Source organism: Malaya genurostris, chromosome 2 (genome assembly GCF_030247185.1).
Source record: "Malaya genurostris strain Urasoe2022 chromosome 2, Malgen_1.1, whole genome shotgun sequence".
Taxonomy (NCBI): domain Eukaryota; kingdom Metazoa; phylum Arthropoda; class Insecta; order Diptera; family Culicidae; genus Malaya; species Malaya genurostris.
Window position 1 is genome coordinate 105107995 of NC_080571.1, and position 18524 is coordinate 105126518.

Here is an 18524-nt window from a genome sequence, read left to right on the forward strand (position 1 = left end):
GAACAGAGCTTTCGCATAGTCAAATGCTCATGCAATAGAAAACTCACGCGTTCTTTTGATATCTTTACGATGCCAGCTCATTCACGCAACTTCACTTTTCGATCATTCAAAATGATTTTGTGGATTTTTTTTATGTTTTCTGGTGTTACCGCCTCAGTTGGACGTCCATCGCGCTCTGCATCATCGGTGTCTCTACGACCACGTTTGAGGTCAGCAAGCCAACGTTTTATTGTTGTATCTGATGGAGCGGAGTCTCTATAACACTTTTCAAGCCATTGCTTTGCTTGAACAGTATTTTATCCCATCAAGAAACAGTGTAAAATTAAAACACGTAATTGGTTTTGATCCATAGTTCTGAAAATAACGAAAGTAGCGTCCCTCTCAGCGCAATAACTCACAAACTAACGAATAGAAAATCATAAAATTTTAACAGCTGTCTTTTAAAGGTTAGTATTACCTGAAAAAAGGGTGACTGCAATAAAACTAGCGCCATCTATGTGTTAGGCACGGGACTTTTCAGCCCATGTGTTAACTTTCAAAAGGCTATGTGTGAAATTTCATGACATCTCGATTAGTCAGAAAAAAGAGATATAGCCATTAAAGTGAAGCTACGTTTGTCATTATCAAAACAATTTTGTGTATTAATTTATCATTGCTTCTTGATGAAAAAAATGTACAAGTTCAGCAATGAATGCTAAAGTGCTATTCAGATCATTGAAAAGAACCATTTGTTATTGGTTTGTTGAACTTACAACCACCGATGATGGTCTAAATAAGGTGGTTACTCCCGGACACCGGACATCCATGAAAAATCCTCACCTTGCTTATATCTTACCGTAAATTGAAGCCGTAAAGATATTTGAAGGTATTGTCTTTACAATTATGCATGAACATTTGACCATGAGAAAGCTCATTTCAAAGTGGGTTCCGCGTTTACTCACAGTCGACCAAAAATAACAACGTGTTGATGTATCAGAGCAGTCTTTGACCATGTTTACATGTAATAAAACACATTTTTTGCATCGATATATTTCAATGGATGAAACAAGGATCCATTCCGGAATCAAAACTTTCATCATCTGAGTGAGCTGCAGTCGGTGAACAGCGTCCGAAGCGTCCAAAAACACAACAGTTAGCTGAGAAGGTTTGTCGGATGTATTTCGGGATGCAAATGGTGTAATCTTTATTGGTTATCTTGAGAACAAAAAACAATCAATAATGAATACTACATAGCGTTTTTAGATATGAACATGAACTTAGCGAGGCACCTCTCGACGATGATAACGCAAAGAGGTGAATTAGAGATATTCCAAGACCCAAGAAATACTTGGAATATTGTCCTTAGAGACTACACTGGGCAACAGCAAGAGCAACAACGGCTAATATCTATTTATTGTTTGGTTTTCATACTGCCTACTTGTCTATTTTGATCTGATCCAGAAACGTTCACAGTCATCCAAGAACTTCAGTGAAAACAGATCTTAAGATTTTCATGAGCAATCAGCTGCCTATTTGTCTATTCTGATCATGAACATGAACTTAGCGAGGCACCTCTCGCCGATGATAACGTGAATAGGTGAATAATTTGTTGCTAATTAGTTACGATATTTTCGAATTTGTTGCTCAATTTATTTCATTTTTTAGGTACTTCGCAAAGTTCATATGAAATTAGCGAAGACCCCCTTTCAAATATGCTTAAAAACAGATCGAAGCCCAGTGAATAATTTGTTGCTTATTAGTTACGATAGTACTGAATTTGTTACTCAATTATTTTTTTATTTTTTTGAGTAATTCACTAAGTTTATATGCTTATTAGTTACGGTTATTTTGAATTTTTTGCTCAATTTTTGTTTTTATTTTCTTGAGCACGCCGCTAACTTCATATGAACTTAGCAAAGTTCTCAAACAAATAAAAACTTAATCGAGCAACAAATTAGAAATTATCGTAACTAATTAGCAATAAATTATTCACTGGGCTTCGATCTGTTTTGAAGCATATTTGGAAAGGGGCTTCGCTAACTTCATATGAACTTAGCTAAGTACTAAAAAAAATAAAAAATAAATTGAGCAACAAATTCAAAATTATCGTAACTAATTAGCAACAAATAAGCAACAAATTATTCACCTATTTGCGTTATCATCGACGAGAGGTGCCTCGCTAAGTTCATGCTCATTTGTTAGATTAATTATTAAAATTTACTGTTATTATTTAAAAATTACTGTTTCACCCTGACATTGCACTGATTCACAAGTCGAGGGCAACGTCGAACGATTTATACTTCGAATTGCTTCCACACCCACCATTTAGTCCAGATCTGGCCCCCAGGGACTACTGGCTATTTGTATATTCAACTCAAATGAAGAAGCAATCGCTGAATTTTAAGGCAAAAGACAAATCTTTCCAAAAACACGGCATCGAGAAGTTAGAGAAACGTTGGAATGATTGTATTGCTTTTGAAAGACAATACATTAATTATTAAAATCGATTTTTGGCGAAAAATGAACCGGAAATATAAGTAAAAAAACATAATTACATCACTAGGTGGATTAAAACAACTCCTAGAACTGTAAATCTCCCTGTAATATGATACTTTTGATGACCCAAACAAAATTATAACCGTAAAATAGTGCGATTTTGTATTCGGTAAATATGCTCGAGTTTGGGAGTTCGGTACTTGGCCCAGATAGAGCTACAAAAATAATTATATCGTAGTCGCGTTTCTTCTGTCAACAGGTAGCGGTATTTGAATAGTGTTTAATATAAAATTTATTATCAGAAATTGGCTAAAAGTAGTCAGTCAGTCAGTAAGCAGTAGAAATGAACCGCATATGCATGATATAAATATACATAATTTTGTCGAGCCCGAATGGTTTCATGCTGCCAGCCAAACAGCGTGCGATCCGATCCGATCCGGTCGCGAATCGCATACCTACAGCGAGATTTTGCAAGACACTAATACCGAATCGTGTTCTTTCTGTTCGTTCCGTTTCTTCCAGGCCCTGCTGGTCCCGCAGTGAAGCGGAGCGCAAAAATAAAAACAACAACAAAAAGTGAGTGAGATTCCCGTTAGGTCCACCGTCGTCTCCGTGTATCATCCGAGAAGCGGCCACCGACGTTCGTTCGTTCGGTCGGTCGGTACCCAGTGCATGCCGTGCCATCATCCATCCAGTGTTCCGAAAGTCGGGTTTGCCCTTTGGCTGCCATTCTGCGCGATGCTGTGAGTGGTCTCGAACAACCGATTCACCATTACCAACACTGGCGCAGGCAGCAGTGGAACTAACACACCAACCAGTGTTCGGGCTCGGGCCACCGGAGAGTGAACGTGAGTGAACAGCAGTAGCAGCAGCAGCAGCATCGTTGGTAACAGTGGAGAAGAGCGTAAAGTGATGGATTAACACATAAAAGGTGCTAAAAAATTCTTGGAAAACGCAAAGCGGGTTTTCCACTGGCAACTACGGTGAAAGAGAAAATAGTCCCGGTGATGGACGGTTGTTGGCTTCTTCGTGTCACCACGACGGTATTGGACCGAGAAAATTAGCGTCGTTTAGCCAGCCGTGACACAAAGAGCAAGACAGATTGCTGAAGTGTGAAAGGATGTTATATTTCCCTCGAGGGGCATAAAGTGGGATTCATTTAGAGAGATAGTACCAAACCCGCGTGCGGTCGGTTCGATTTCGGTATCCGGAACAAAGGTACCCCGGCGGATGGCCAGTTTAGCAAGTTTCTATATGTGAATGTGACACTCACAATTCGTCGCCGCTTGGTCGAGATTCAGCGATGAAAGTAGTCCCTGCTCTGTGGATTGAAAAGTGAATGAAAAATAAAAGCACAAGTAGAAGAAGGGAAAATGATAGTACTACTAGCGTTACCTATACTAATATATGGTGATGAGAAGTAAACCCGAAAGAAAGTAGATTTTTGTTGTTGTTGTTGTTGGTGGTGTTGTCGCTGTTACCGTGCGGTGTTGTGCCTGACTTGATTGCTCGTTTCGCGAAGATTTCACGGTGCAGGATTTGGTTTTGTGCTGGTGTTGCACAACGTTGCTTCTATCGAGTCAAATCAACCAAAATCAGAGGCAGCAGAACTAAGAACAACGTTCGGTTCGAAATTATGTAATCCTTCGGAATGGATTTCGCCGTGTTGTTGTGATTGATGAGCGAACGCAGTTCGCCATTCTGTTGGCGCTCTCTAATTCTTGTTGTGGACCGCCATCGGTTTTAGTACCAGTACCAACAGCAGCAGCGGTGGCAACGATGGAGATTCAACGATCGGAACAGGTATTTCAGTTTTCTCGTAAATTTAGGTCACTCATCCCTTCTCTTTTTCGTGTACCGCGTGTATGGTGTATAGTCGCTTATTTTGAATTTGCCTTTGGTGCCGACATTCGCTGTATTTTTTTATATTTTTTTCGTTGTTGCCGTTGGTGTTGTCCGCCAGGCGAAAGCGAATAGGTCGTTGGGGAAAAAGTCGTGTATGTATGGCTACGTATTTCCAGGTATCCATTCCAACCGCCGCCAGGACAACCACGTACATACACGACGACGACGACGACGGTGCGACTGGGGGAAGCGAAACGTTTCCAGGGCTTTTTCGAAAAGCACGGGAGAGCAACGGTGGTGACGCTGATGAACAACAAAGACTACCGACAAATTTTACGTACAAACTTTTTAATTTGTTTGATTATGAATACATATGATAGATTTCTCGAGAACGGAAAGGTGAGACAGTGCCGGGGCCTGATCCGCGAAATGAAATTGACGAGGTTGTTTGTTCTCGGTGCTTGATTGGTTTGTCAGATGGATTCAATTTCAGGCATTGATTGAAAACCGTATCCCCATGCATTGCACAAGTTTATTGCTTTTGGAATCGGGTTTACTTTGTTTGTGATGGCAGACTAGGAAACTTTATAATTGGCTGTAACCAATATTGATCAAGAACATATTGAACGAGATATGAAATATGAATATTCTTTATGCTCGAGAGTTTAACTTCGCCAACTTCTGCCTGCCGAGTAAGGGACGTTCTCTAGTAGCTATAGGAATTGCGGATGAGTGTTATATTGGTGACATGTGCATGATAAATGTTTCATTCATACATTCGTATATTCATCGTCATCCTTGTTACCATATCCTAATTGGTGTCGTCGGCATTAGAAGATTGCTTCGAATGTTCGTCATTTAGAATAACGGCGAGCACAATCCTTCTGGAACTACCCGAAAACCTGGGATCATTTTAAGTCCCGATATTTGTTTTGATATGACCAAACACATAGTAGAATTTATCTCTGTTGTTTTCCAACTTTTAAATCCCTCCCGAAATTTTTTTTTCGAAAGGTTTGCAAAATACTCCTTTGAGGGACTGGGGTCCACTAAAAGATTAATAGTACATATTATCCGGCGGGAAAAAATTATCCAAGAATAGATCCACTGGGTTCCTGCTTTCACGTCGTAAGAGGCGACAATTGCTGGAGTTTCTTTATTATTTCAGTTATTATCAGAAGGTCCACTAGAAGATTAATAGTACATATTATCCGGCGGGAAAATTTTTTCCAAGAATAGATCCACTGGGTTCCTGCTTTCACGTCGTAAGAGGCGACAATTGCTGGAGTTTCTTTATTATTTCAGTTATTATCAGAAGGTTTCAATGTTTTACATCTGGTTGCTCTATTTTACTTAATTATTTCCTAATTCAACAAACATTTTATATTTTCAAAAATATTTTCCCATAAGTTAACGACAAAATTAGTTTTAAACGGATATACACTAAGGTCTCTTTTTACACCAGGGTTACGTACCGTGTTAAAAAAATCCGTGTAAAATAAAACCGTGTTAATTGCTGAAACCGTGCAAAAAAACCGCGTTGAAAATTTGACGTAATAATTCCCAAAAACCGTAGATGTGATTATTTGTTTGTTTTGTTTTTGATAAAATGTAACTGATTTTAGGAGAAGATCTAGTCATACTTGATAAAACACGTTGGATGACAAATTAAAATTAGAGCACTCAGGAAACATGTTGTACGATAAGCCAATTAATCTAAATGGCTCATGCCTTCTGTTTGATGAATTCGGTTTTCAAAAGAACGATAATACGTACAATTTAGAACGTTCGACTAAAGAAGTGCTGATAATACCACCCATAAACACTTTCACTTAAAATAAAGCTGGAGAATAAGTTCTTTTCAATTCCGAAGGTGCAGTAAACAGTGCAGAATGTGTAGTAAACACTAACGATCTTATTACTAAACTGAGTAGGAAGACATGGGTATTGGATGAAGATCTATGCATGTAGCGACAGAATTAAAGGGGAAGAATTCATAGAGATGAATAAGGATCAAATTAGAAAAGGTATTACAATGTGTCATGCTGAAGCAACTCATTCCATCGGCGTAAATCATAATACTACTAGAATTATATCATTCAAATGGGTATAAAATACTGTGCTGCTCGATATGACGAAGAGTTGAAGAGATTAATTAATAAATCCGACTATTTCTCCAACGTTACGAAATTTTCGATGATATCAATGACGATACTGACATCATACGCCACAACTGAGTGGAAAAGATGTTGTCGTGTAATTTACGACAGGGATTGAAGATCTGAAAACTGATTAATCAGTTTATGGAACGACAGTCAATGATCTCGTGAATTGTTGAGTGATTGATTTTAATTAACTTTCAAACTATAAATTAGCTCTCATAATAGTTTTCTTACAGACAACCTACTATCCCTTAGATAGACCTTAGTGTATACGGATATATCAACATATCTTCTGAGAAAAGCTTCATTTGGTATTTTTTCTCTTTTGTGCTATTACTTCTCTTGCCATAATATAAATTGAACATTGAAAATCAATTATCACGATGGACATGAACTTAGCGAGACACCTCTTATCGATGATTACGCAAATAGGTGAATAATTTGTTACTAATTAATTACGATAGTTATTATTTTTTGCTGAATTTATTTTTTATTTTTGAGTACTTCGATAAGTTCATATGTAGGTTACGAAGTAATCAAAAAAAATTCAACAAAATTGAGCAACCAAATTGAAATTACCGTAACTACATAGTAAAAAATTATCCATTGGGTCTCGATTTGTTTTCAAGCTTATTTGTGAGGGGGGCTCCATTAACTTCATATGAACTTAGCGTGGCATTCAAAAAAATGGACAATAAATTCGAAATTACCGTCAATAATTACCGTAACAAATTAGCAACAAATAATCCTCGATTTGTTTTGAAGCATATTTGGGAGAGGGGCTTCGTTAACTTCATATGAACTTAGCAAAGTATTCAAAAATAAAACTTTAATAAAATTGAGCAATAAATTCAAAGTTACCGTACCTTATTAGCAACAAATTATTTCGCCTATTTGCGTTATCATCGGCAAGAACCGCTTCTCTAAATTCATGTTCAAACTATCGCAGAGATTCTCTAATATTACATAAATCGGTATATTGAATAAACATTTGGGAAATATTTGTTTGTTTGATCACCTAACTCCTGATAGCCGTTCGAAGAGGTTACGTATTTCACTTCAAATCGAAAGTTTACAAATTAATTTTTTTTCTCGATAGCCGGCTGCCCAGATCAACTAGTATAACCAACTAACCATTTTTCGCGGTAAATACGGGATGGTAGGTGACCGGGAAAAAGTCGGGAATTTTGTTGGGAAAAATATGACTAGCTCGAATATGAGTAACAATTTTCAGCATCATAGTTTAGTTTTAATCAACAAGTGAAAAGTGGGAGGCAACACCCAATTTTGCGTTTGAGCGAGAAGTTCAACAAAAGTATCGAAACAACTTATTTTCCCATACAGGTTCTATGTTGAACAATCCACTGGAAATTGGGCCAACACCTCAAGTCTCGTCCAACTACTTTTAGGGGTATAACTGCAGTTTTAAATCAATCAGATAATCCCTCCCGTGGTTGGTGGGCTTGACGGTATTGCAAACATCATCAGATACAATCAATTACAGTTAGAATTCAATATAGATATATGTTACAGCTTTAGCTTAATTATTGAATTGATTGATGTTGATTGCATTACGCTCCAAACATGTGGGGTTTGGAGAGGCCGGTAGGGCTTAACTAAGCTCTGTTTTATGTTCCATTTTCATACTACCGACCTTTATTACCTGTGTGAAGTGGAAATTAAATGGAGTGAACGTATCCCAATTGGGTTTCACACGATGACATCAAACGAACGGTAAAAGCATCCATCTTTGACGTTTATTGGTGGTTTGTGTACCATGGAATACTGTGGAATGAGATAGAATATTGCAGAATAGAATAAAATAATACAGAATGAACATATGAGCAAACCACTGATAGCTGTCAAACGATGTTCAAATCCATTTTGTGAGGTTGTGTCGTTTTCATGTGAGACCTGATGGGTGAGATGATATGTGAGTGAAGTGTATGCAAGAATGGTAGTAAAGGCCAATGCATTAATTAAAAGTCGAGTAATCGCTAAAATAACATGGTGACACTACTAATGAGATGACTATTGGTACATTAACCCTAGTCAGAATCTATTAGAATAGAAACAGTAGCTCAATGTTACGATGTTTGCTTGTGGAGTACATGTATGTATGTATGTGTGTGAGTATGTTTGCGTTCATATGTAGATGTATATGTATGTGTAAATTGCATGTGTAAATAATTACTAACTCAACATTTCTATTCCATATGAAATTTATTCACACTGAGAAAACTGGAAAATCGAACTAAGAGAAGCTCTTAAACTTGGAAAAGAAGAAAGAAGAAAAGAAGAAGAATGATGCAGAATACCAAAAATATAAAAAAGAAACGAATAAATAAGTATGTAAAAAAATGAATAGATAAGTATGTAAAAAAATACAAACTATAAAACACAACCACACATTATAAAGACAATTTTATACAATCTGTTTGAATCAGCACAAAAAAACAGTGACTAAGTGGGCACCATAGCCCAGGAACGTCTGTGTGTTGATTTAAAATAGAAGCTCATAGAAGCAAATCTTATCAAGGGTCCAGTGTAGAACCGAAGCAAGGGACTGCTGCCACTGTGACTACTCACAAAAAAAAAAAGTTTTAAATCAATCAGATAATATCAGAGCTTTTCTTTAGCTTTGCTAATGATTGCCCTTATTTCATCTTAATTTGTTTCAGTGAGGTCACTTTGAAACAATACTTGTGTTTTGCTCATATTTGTGTGAGATATTGATTTCAACAGGATTCACAAATTTTAATTTCCTTCTTTGAGAGCTGGAAAGAACCGTAGAATGTTTAATTTTCTTTTGATTTTGCTCAACTATGGATTTCATAAGAAGTATCGAAAATAAGCTATCCACAAATTTTTTTTTCAAGTTATGATAAAAAACGATATTTTATTCAAACTAAAAATTGATCCTATATTGTACGAGGTTAAATTTGAGCATAATGAAAACCGGATGAAATTTAAGTTATTCCTTCACGAATTTTCGAACTTTTGATCGAACGCTTTTCATCAAGTTCCGGACAAGCGGTGCATCGCATTTTTTGGATGCTCGAGCCCAATTTTTTTAACTCCTGCATGTTCCCAACTGCCTTACCAGTCTTCTTGAAGATCCTCTTTATGAATGCCCAGTAACGTTCGATGGGTCTAAGCTGAGGGCAATTTAGTGGATTAATATTTTTCTCAACGAAATTTATACCCTTTTCCGCAAGCCAATTGAGAGTGGTTTTGGCATAGTGAGCCGAAGCTAAATCCGGCCAAAACAGTGGAGGTATACTATGCTTCTTATATAAAGGTAGCCATCTATTCTGGAGACACTCAGATTTCTGCATTTATAGTTCCGGTAGTGTAAAAAATGGTTTACTTCAAACCCCAGGAACATATTGCTTGCCATACCAGTACCTTTCGATCGAATTTCTCCACTTCAATCGACCTGGCCGCATTGCTCACATCTTCCCCAATAACGACAGTAAAGTATTGTGGACCTGGAAGGGTTTTTGAGTCCACGCGAATACAATTTCCGGGCCCTTGTTGCTGCTCGTTTTTTTTCTGTTCTACACTTTGTTTCGAGATTTCCTGCTTCTTGTAGGTCTTCAGGTGATTTCGCCTCTTGATACGCTGGATCATTCCGACACTCGTTCCTGCTTTTTTTTTTCCAAATCACATATTGACATTGATTTGTTCATCATGATTAGAGATACCACTTTCTGATCCAGTTTCGGGTTTAAAGAACCGGGATTTCTGCTTCTTCCTGGTAACTCATCCAATGAATAGTGTTCCCCAAACTTATTGATGATGGTTTTAACACTGGCATGATGAATTCCAAACCGCTTCGTCAATTTTCGCATAGTAATACCCTTCTAATAACAATAAACAGTTAAGATTCGCGTGATTTTTTTTACTTTTCTTTGATAATTTAAAATGGTTTAATATAATCCTTAGAATACTTAATACTCGTTTTCAATATGTCACTAGAACTTTGTCTTTTGTCTAAATCCTATTCACTCGTTTATACTGTAGCAATAAATTTTCAAGTCGAAAATTTATGGAACGTTTTTGTTCGCTCCGCGATAGCGTTTAAAGTTTTCCTTCAGTTTCCACAAAACAGAACTGAGGATCGAGACTTTCCAGGACTTCAATATCGGACATTGTGGAAACGTTCACTCGGGAAGCCCATGAGTTTTGTGGTGGATCCGAGCATCTTGAATCCGGAACATACTAAGTTTCGCGGGAATCACTATCGTCGGCAGACCCGAACGAAGATAGTCTAAGGAATGGGAAGGGATGTTAGTCCAACACTTGTTGTTACTAAAGGTCATATATACTGCTGCGCACTCCACAAGTGTCACGGGAGAAGGATATTTGTTAGTATAAAATTCAGTAATGGTAGTATTCGCGCGCGACTTATTATGTTCCGGTTTCAAGATGCTCGGATGCACACCACTAAACTCACAGACTTCCCAAGTGAACATTTCAACAATATCCAATACTAAAGTCACGGGAAGTCTTGATTCACAGTTCTTATTCGTGGAAACTGAAGGAATTTAAATTTAAATACTATCGCGTAACGAATAAAAACTTCTTTAATTTTTTTCTATATGGATCTACCTCCTACTAAATTAAGGAGTGAATAGGATTTAGACAAAATAGTTGATTCATTGTAGTGACATATTCTATAAATTATATCAAATCATTTTAAATCACCAAACAGCAGATGTCACGCGCGTCTTGGTTGATTATTATTCCCACTTTTTTATTTACCGCGAAAAATTGTTATTTTTTATATTGGTGTATTATTAACGGATCTTCGCAATAGTTGATTTTTATTATTCAATTTATAATCGTGAAAGACAATCAATAACATGGAAGAAGAAAACATTCCAAATAAAACTTTTTTCCGAAGCTAGACGGTTTGATTGATTAAGTTGAATGAATAGATAATTTAGTAAAATAGAGTAATCAGAAGTGAAATATTGAAAATATCTGATAACTGAAAGGAAAAAGGAACTCCTGCAATTGTCGTCTTTTACGACATGGAAGCAGGAAGCCAGTGTATCTATTCTTGGTATAGTTTTTTTCCGCTGGATTCCACACGGCATCTAAGCTGGTACTGTTCGGAGAAACATGATAGGTACTATCAATCTTCTAGTGGATCCCTGCCCTTTCTGCTAGAATCGATATAGCAATAGAGTTTTGTAACTATTACTCATTTGAAACTAGGAATCTATCAGTCCCAAGAACACAAACTAAATTCAATGCTCCTATTATCGACTGCTCATTAGTTTGTAGAATGCTCTTCGACACAAGTATGAACGTTCTCGTAATCCGACTATGAAATCCATAGTTAGTGATTTACAAAAAGGAACTTGAACACAGATTCGCTATTTTTCCAAATGAAAATTGATTTAACAAATTGGAATATATTCTAAACTTTTCTTAAAACTTTCTAAGGCTCTTATGAAATTTCTGAAGTTAGTTGACTCTTACCACTTGTGGTTCAACTTAAATCCTAAGTAAATCGAATGTAAATGTATAATAATCCTACTCAAACCACAGTTTTGATTTTTCATCAGTCATGAATTTTAGATCAGTTACATAACGAAAGCAAGACAAAGAAACATCTTGCAGAGTTTTACACACCCGACCAATCATTGAAATTGTTGAGATCACCATCCGATGCAATGTTTGACATTTAATCTATGATACCGTATTCGAATTGTCTGGGAATATGCGAAACCGAAAAGGTCATGTGCATCTTGCATCTTGCAACTGCAACTAGCAGTGTGTGTGTGTGTGTTTGTGTGCCTGTGCCTGTGCCGTGCCGTGCCCAACCTAGTATTATTTACCGTAGTTTGCATCAATCTGCACATAAACCCATGTTAATCAAACCACAACGATTCCGACTAATCAAACATTGCACTAGCAACTCAAACTGATTAGCTCGATCAAAACCTTCTCGAGAAGTCGGCCAACGTTCGGTTTGCACCGCATACAATCATCGTTAGTCGTGATATCCCTGCGTTGCCTCGGTTACCGCCACAGCCTCGGCTCCAGATTTCTATTTTGCATGACATGCTATGTGAATGTGCCTTTTAATCGGAACTGCTGAATTTGAATGATCACAGATCTTTTCCATTGATGATGGAAGTCGCGCAACTGTAGCTTGTGGCAGGGTTGATTTTGTTGTTGTTGTTTTTGTTATATCTGCTTTTGCTTCTAGGAACACTGCTCACTCTGCTCACTCATACCTTTGCATTCTTAGTCAGTTGAAAGAGTAACAAAAGTGCTTGCATCAGCATCAGCACTTTACCACCAGCAGGAGCAGCAGCAGCAGCCGTAACCACAAAAGTGTGAGGCAAGAGACATTCAAAGGTCTCCACAAACGACTAAGGCTTTCCTTGCTGAAACGTTTTCTACTTGCATCTCTCATACGAACACATGCATACCTGGCTGCAAAATCCTACCCGTACTTTGTGAAGATAGTGCGGCTTGTTGCTTTTGCCGTGTCGTTGACTTGGTGTGTATGAATGCATAACCTTCCCCATTGCCTTTCACGGGTAATTGTACGCCGGAGTGCGCCTCGCGACTGACTGCCCGGTTCGCAGCGATTTCTCGGGAGTGCTGCATTTTTTTTGTTCGATTGGAAATCCAACTCGTTCTGCTAATACCGCTCATTAGCTTCATAAACCACGTAGAATCCGTTCCAAGCAAAGTCTACGTTTGTCTACTTCGGGTAAGGGGATCTCATCTCTTCTTTGATTTCTGTGAAATCTACATAATTTTATGAAACTCTAAGGGACCGTTCATAAACCACGTAGACCAAAATGTGGTACTTTTTAATTCTCTCCGTCGTAGACTTTCGTTGACATTTTCAAATATCCGTCGGCCAATCCATCGCTAAGAAAAATGAGTGAGTTTCATTTTGGAATATAACAGATCGGCTGAAAAGTTCGTATCGTTTCTATGAGAGGGCGCCACTAAAATTAAATCCATACCATTTTCAGTTAGTACCAACCTTCAAAAGATACGTGCATAAATTTGACAGTTGTCTGATTATTAGTTTGTGAGATATTGCATTTTGAGTGAAGCTACTTTTGTTATTGTGAAAAAAATGGAAAAAAAGGAATTTCGTGTGTTGATGAAACACTACTTTTTGATGAAAAAAAGTGCCGCCGATACCAAAAAATGGCTTAATGAGTGTTATCCAGACTCTGCACCGGGCAAAGCAACAATTCGTAAGTGGTTTGCCAAATTTCGTACTGGTCATATGAGCACCGAAGACGATGAACGCAGTGGACGTCCAAAAGAGGCTGTTACCGATGAAGACGTGAAAAAAATCCACAAAATGATTTTCAATGACCGTAAAGTGAAGTTGATCGAGATAGCTGACACCCTAAAGATATCAAAGGAACGTGTTGGACATATTATTCACGAATATTTGGATATGAGAAAGCTTTGTGCAAATTGGGTGCCGCGTGAGCTCACAATCAAGACAATGCACCGTGTCACAAGTCGATAAAACCATGCTGAAATTGAACGAATTGGGCTTCGAATTGCTCCCTCATCCACCGTATTCTCCAGATTTGGCCCCCAGTGACTTTTTCCTGTTCTCAGACCTCAAGAGAATGCTCGCTGGTAAAAAATTTAGAAGCAATGAAGAGGTAATCGCTGAAACTGAGGCTTATTTTGAGGCAAAGGACAAATCGTACTACAAAAATAGTATCGAAAAGTTGGAAGATCGCTATAATCGCTGTATTGCCTCTGATGGCAATTATGTTGAATAATAAAAACGAATTTTGGCAAAAAATGTGTGTTTCTATTAAACGATACGAACTTTTCAGCCGAACTGTTATGACAACTTTTTTCGGTGCTACCGGAACTGGAAACCAGGAACAAGGATAGCCGAAATAGGTTTGATTGGTCGTTTACTAACAACGTCTTCCGATTGTAACAGTTCTGCATCAAGTATATGATTTTTTATGGTTTTTGCTTCACCACTTTATGTGATTGTTTAAAGTTTTTAATGCTCTTCACCATGTAATTCCGGAACCGTAAGTCGTAACCAAATGAAATTCAGGAATTTCGTATGAAACAACAACACCTTTCATTTGAACCTAAGTTTGTGAAAATCGGTCGAAGCATCTCTGAGAAAACCTAGTGAGATTATTTGACATGCACATACACAGATACATTGCTTAACTCGACGAACTGGGTCGAATGGTCAATTTTGACTAGTCTCGGGGTAAATTTTTCCTAGTCGATTCTTCAAGTGATTACATAACCGTTCTGTATGAAAAGGAAAAAAAATATTTTTATTACCGTAAAAGAAATTGCAAATCTTTTTACAAGGTCTGAAAATCTCTTCATCTTGAAATGTTGCCACTAATTCTTATTTATCCAAGCTACACAAGCCGAAAAGAGATACAAAATTTCTCGAACGTCTTTACCGGATGAACGCTAGAAAAAAAATATGTTTTTACCTTTCTCATATAGAAAGGTGTACGATTACTTGAAAAATCGACTAGTAAAAATTGGCTCGGAGGGCTTATCGAACTGAGCAATGTTTGTGTGTGTATGTGACAAAAAATCTCACAAGATTTTCACGGAGATGGCTGGAACTAATTTTGACAAACTTAGAAAGGTCTCGTGGTGCCATACGGAATTCCTGAATTTCCGACTTCCGGTTCCGGAGTTATAGGGCAAAGTGTGTTTCGTCACTTAACCTTGCGAAACAAAAAAACGTAAAATTGTTTCTTAACTTGTACCAAAACTACCCAAATCGATAGCCATTATCAGTAGGCAACTACACATATCGATTCCGACTATCCTGACTCCCGGTCTCCGGTTCCAGAAGCACCGCAAATTGTTATCATACATTACAAAATGGATCTCACTCATTTTTCTCAGCTATGGTTCGACCGATTTTCACAAACTTAGATTCAAATGAAAGGTCTTACGATTTTATACGGAATTCCTGAGTTTCATGCGGATCCGACTTCCGGTTCAGGACTTCGATTCAGGAGTTATAGGGTAAAGTGTGTTCAATATTGTACACTGTCACATAAACCTGCGAAACAAAGAACGCAAAAAATTTTATAAAGTGGTTCCAAAACAACCCAACTACCCCTCAGTCATTATCAGTAGGCAACTAAACAAACTGATTCCGGTTATCATGGGACCCGGTTTTCGATTGACGACGGGAGATAATAGCCATATGCTCAAAAATGGATCTTACTCACTTTTCTTAGAGATTTTAGAACCGATATTCTCAATATTAGGGTCAAATGAAAGGTTTTATGGTCCTACCAAAAATTACTGCAGATTTTCGGATTCAACAAAAAATTTAACCGTCGTTTAGAGTACGACGGAAAAATCGTGTAAAAACTTCAAAATTTGAATAAAAACTAGTAGAGTTTGTACGTCATTTTGTTGGACTTCGATTATACCGGTTCTCGGGTTCCGGTGCTGGAAGTACATATCATAGTGAACTCACTTCGTTTTCTGAAGGATGGTTTCTTTCAAAAATCGAAGAGACACTTGACACTTGAATCGAATACCACAGTATTATATATATGAGAAAGGCATCATTACACCACTAGGTGGATTAAAACAGATTTTTTGGTCTCATTGACTGCTATTGACTTTTGTTCGGGTGCGACTTCCGGTACCAGAACAACAGCGTGGTGCAAGATCCACGAGTTGTTGGCCCTCAAATGTGGTCCTTTTCATTAACCAAAATGTCTGGAACAGATCCAAAAGCAATGTCCAACTCCTCTGTCATCTCTTCAATAGTCAATTTGCGGTCTACCGTAATCCATTCTTTGATTTTGTTTATGTTTTCGTAGGATTTCGATGTCGATGGTCTACCGCTTCTCTCATCATCATTCACAGATTCACGGCCACTTCTGAAACGTTCACACCACTGATAAACGACAGTTTTCTTCGGCGTATCGTTGCCGTAACGATCTTCTAACATTTGCAATGTTGTCGCACCATTGAAACCGTTTTTAACGCATAATTTTATGCAAACTGGTTGCAAATTAAATTCCATTTAGAAATTGTGCAAAATGTCACTCAATTTTCTTAGAGCCGGTTGAACTGATTTCCACAAACTTAGATTCAAATGAAAGGTCTTATGGTCCCATACAAAGTTCCTGAGTTTCATTTGTACCCGATTTCCGGGGTTCGATTCCTCATTGTCTTAAAAATACATTGTTCCAGAATTACAAGGAAATATGTGTTAATTTATAGAAAAATGCGCACTCTCTTTTCTGGGAAATTTCTTAATCGATTTTCACAAACTAAGAAGCAAATTACAGGTCTTAAAATTCTTTCAAAAGTCTCCGAAAAGTTGACTCTGATCCGAAATCCGGTTCCGGTATTGCGTGCGATTAGTAAAAATTTGAAATTTCATGAGTATTTTTTCAGAAGTGATGGCAAAACGAGGTGAACATTTTCATAGAACTTACTGATAAATTCTTCTAGTTTGCAGATCTTGTTAGTTAGTGAATATATAAAACTACTTTGGGACTACTAGTACCCGGTTTCCACATGCGAAAGCACCGAAAATAGTAAGAAAATCTCCAAAAACGGAACTCACTTCGATATCTCAGCAACGGTTAAGCCGATTTTCAAGAATCATTATTCGAATTAAAGCTCTCATTGTCTTAAAAATACATTGTGTAATTTCATCCAGATCCGACTTGCGGTTCCGAAATTATAGGACGATGAGTGTCAAAACATTCAAATTGTCATTCAAAATGATGATGTGAAACTGGCACGCGTCGGTACGTGCGGCTTTGCTCCGTTCGCAGCGTGCTTTGTTCAATTTCGTATAGCGTGCAGGGTTGCCTCATTTAAATCTATATTTTTCAGGTGAAATAAATGTAAATTACTAAATCTTTTATTCAATCTGTACCTACTTGTTAGTGTTATTTCAAAATCATGATAACGATGCTTTTATATAAAAGTACACTTATTGCCTTTCTCATATACAAAGTTTATGCAATCACTTAAAAAATTGAACTGTGGAATTTGGCCTAAAGGTTTAAGTGTCCTATATTCAGGGTTGTTACGGTCGCGCGAATTTCGCGGATTTAGCGCGTTTTCTGCTAAGATTTTGATGCTATGGCGCGGATTTCGCTCGAGTTTCAAAAAACATCATTCCACATTAGTGAATCATTTGTTTGAATAAAAAAAGTTCTTTGAAAATTTTTGAAGCTTTGTAAATTTTTGAAGATAGGCGAACGTTTCAGCATTTGGTCGAGGTGGCCGAATTAATGAATTTTCACCTAGAAAATGTTCAGTGGACAAAATTTAGATTTTATTCTCTTCGATCTCGAGTGAGAAAAATTGCTATTTCAACAGAGCTGTTATCAGGCATTACAAAAACTTTTCGATATATGTGATAGCATTTTCCCATTCCAATGCAGAAATCGAAAGATTTTCGCACTCAAGGATATTGATGTCTGATGAAAGATATCGTCTCAGTGAAAACACATTCAATAATGCAAAGAACGTAATAAATGAAATGCTATTCTACAATAATATGGTCACAAATTTTGAGTGTGATAAAAATCGCCTTTTTGAAGCACAATTTGCACGACATGCTTACGAAGCGAAGTCTGACAATAAAAAAAAGAAGAAGTTTTGGGATTCCATCCGTGATGATAAGAAAGTGTTCTAATAGTTTGTTGGTTCCACTATCCAACATTGTCAATTGTTCTTTGCTTTCTGGAATTTTTCCTGAAATATGGAAGAAATCTTATGTGAACAAGGACATAGTATCCAACTACCGTGGAATTGATGCTTTGTGCGCTGTATCGAAGCTGTTTGAAATTATAGTTCTGTATTGTATAACACATAGTTGCTCTGACTACATATCTGAGACTCAGTATGGATCTATGCCAAAGCCTTCATCTTCCCCAAATTTAGTAACCTACACTTCCTTCATCATACGTTCTTTACAAGCACGACTACAAGTATATTCTATATACACCGATTTTGCTGTTTCGTTCGACAAAATCAATCATCACA

General features: G+C 37.4%; 1 protein-coding gene across 1 annotated transcript in view; it reads left to right on the forward strand.

Annotated features, from left to right (window-relative positions):
* The window catches only part of LOC131432511 (latrophilin Cirl), a 79304-nt gene that overhangs the window by 6191 nt on the left and 54589 nt on the right, over nt 1-18524 (forward strand). Inside the window, exon 2 of the mRNA XM_058598839.1 lies at nt 2998-4278. The gene's annotated coding sequence lies outside the window, so the exon portion shown is untranslated. The remainder of the gene's footprint in view (nt 1-2997; nt 4279-18524) is intronic.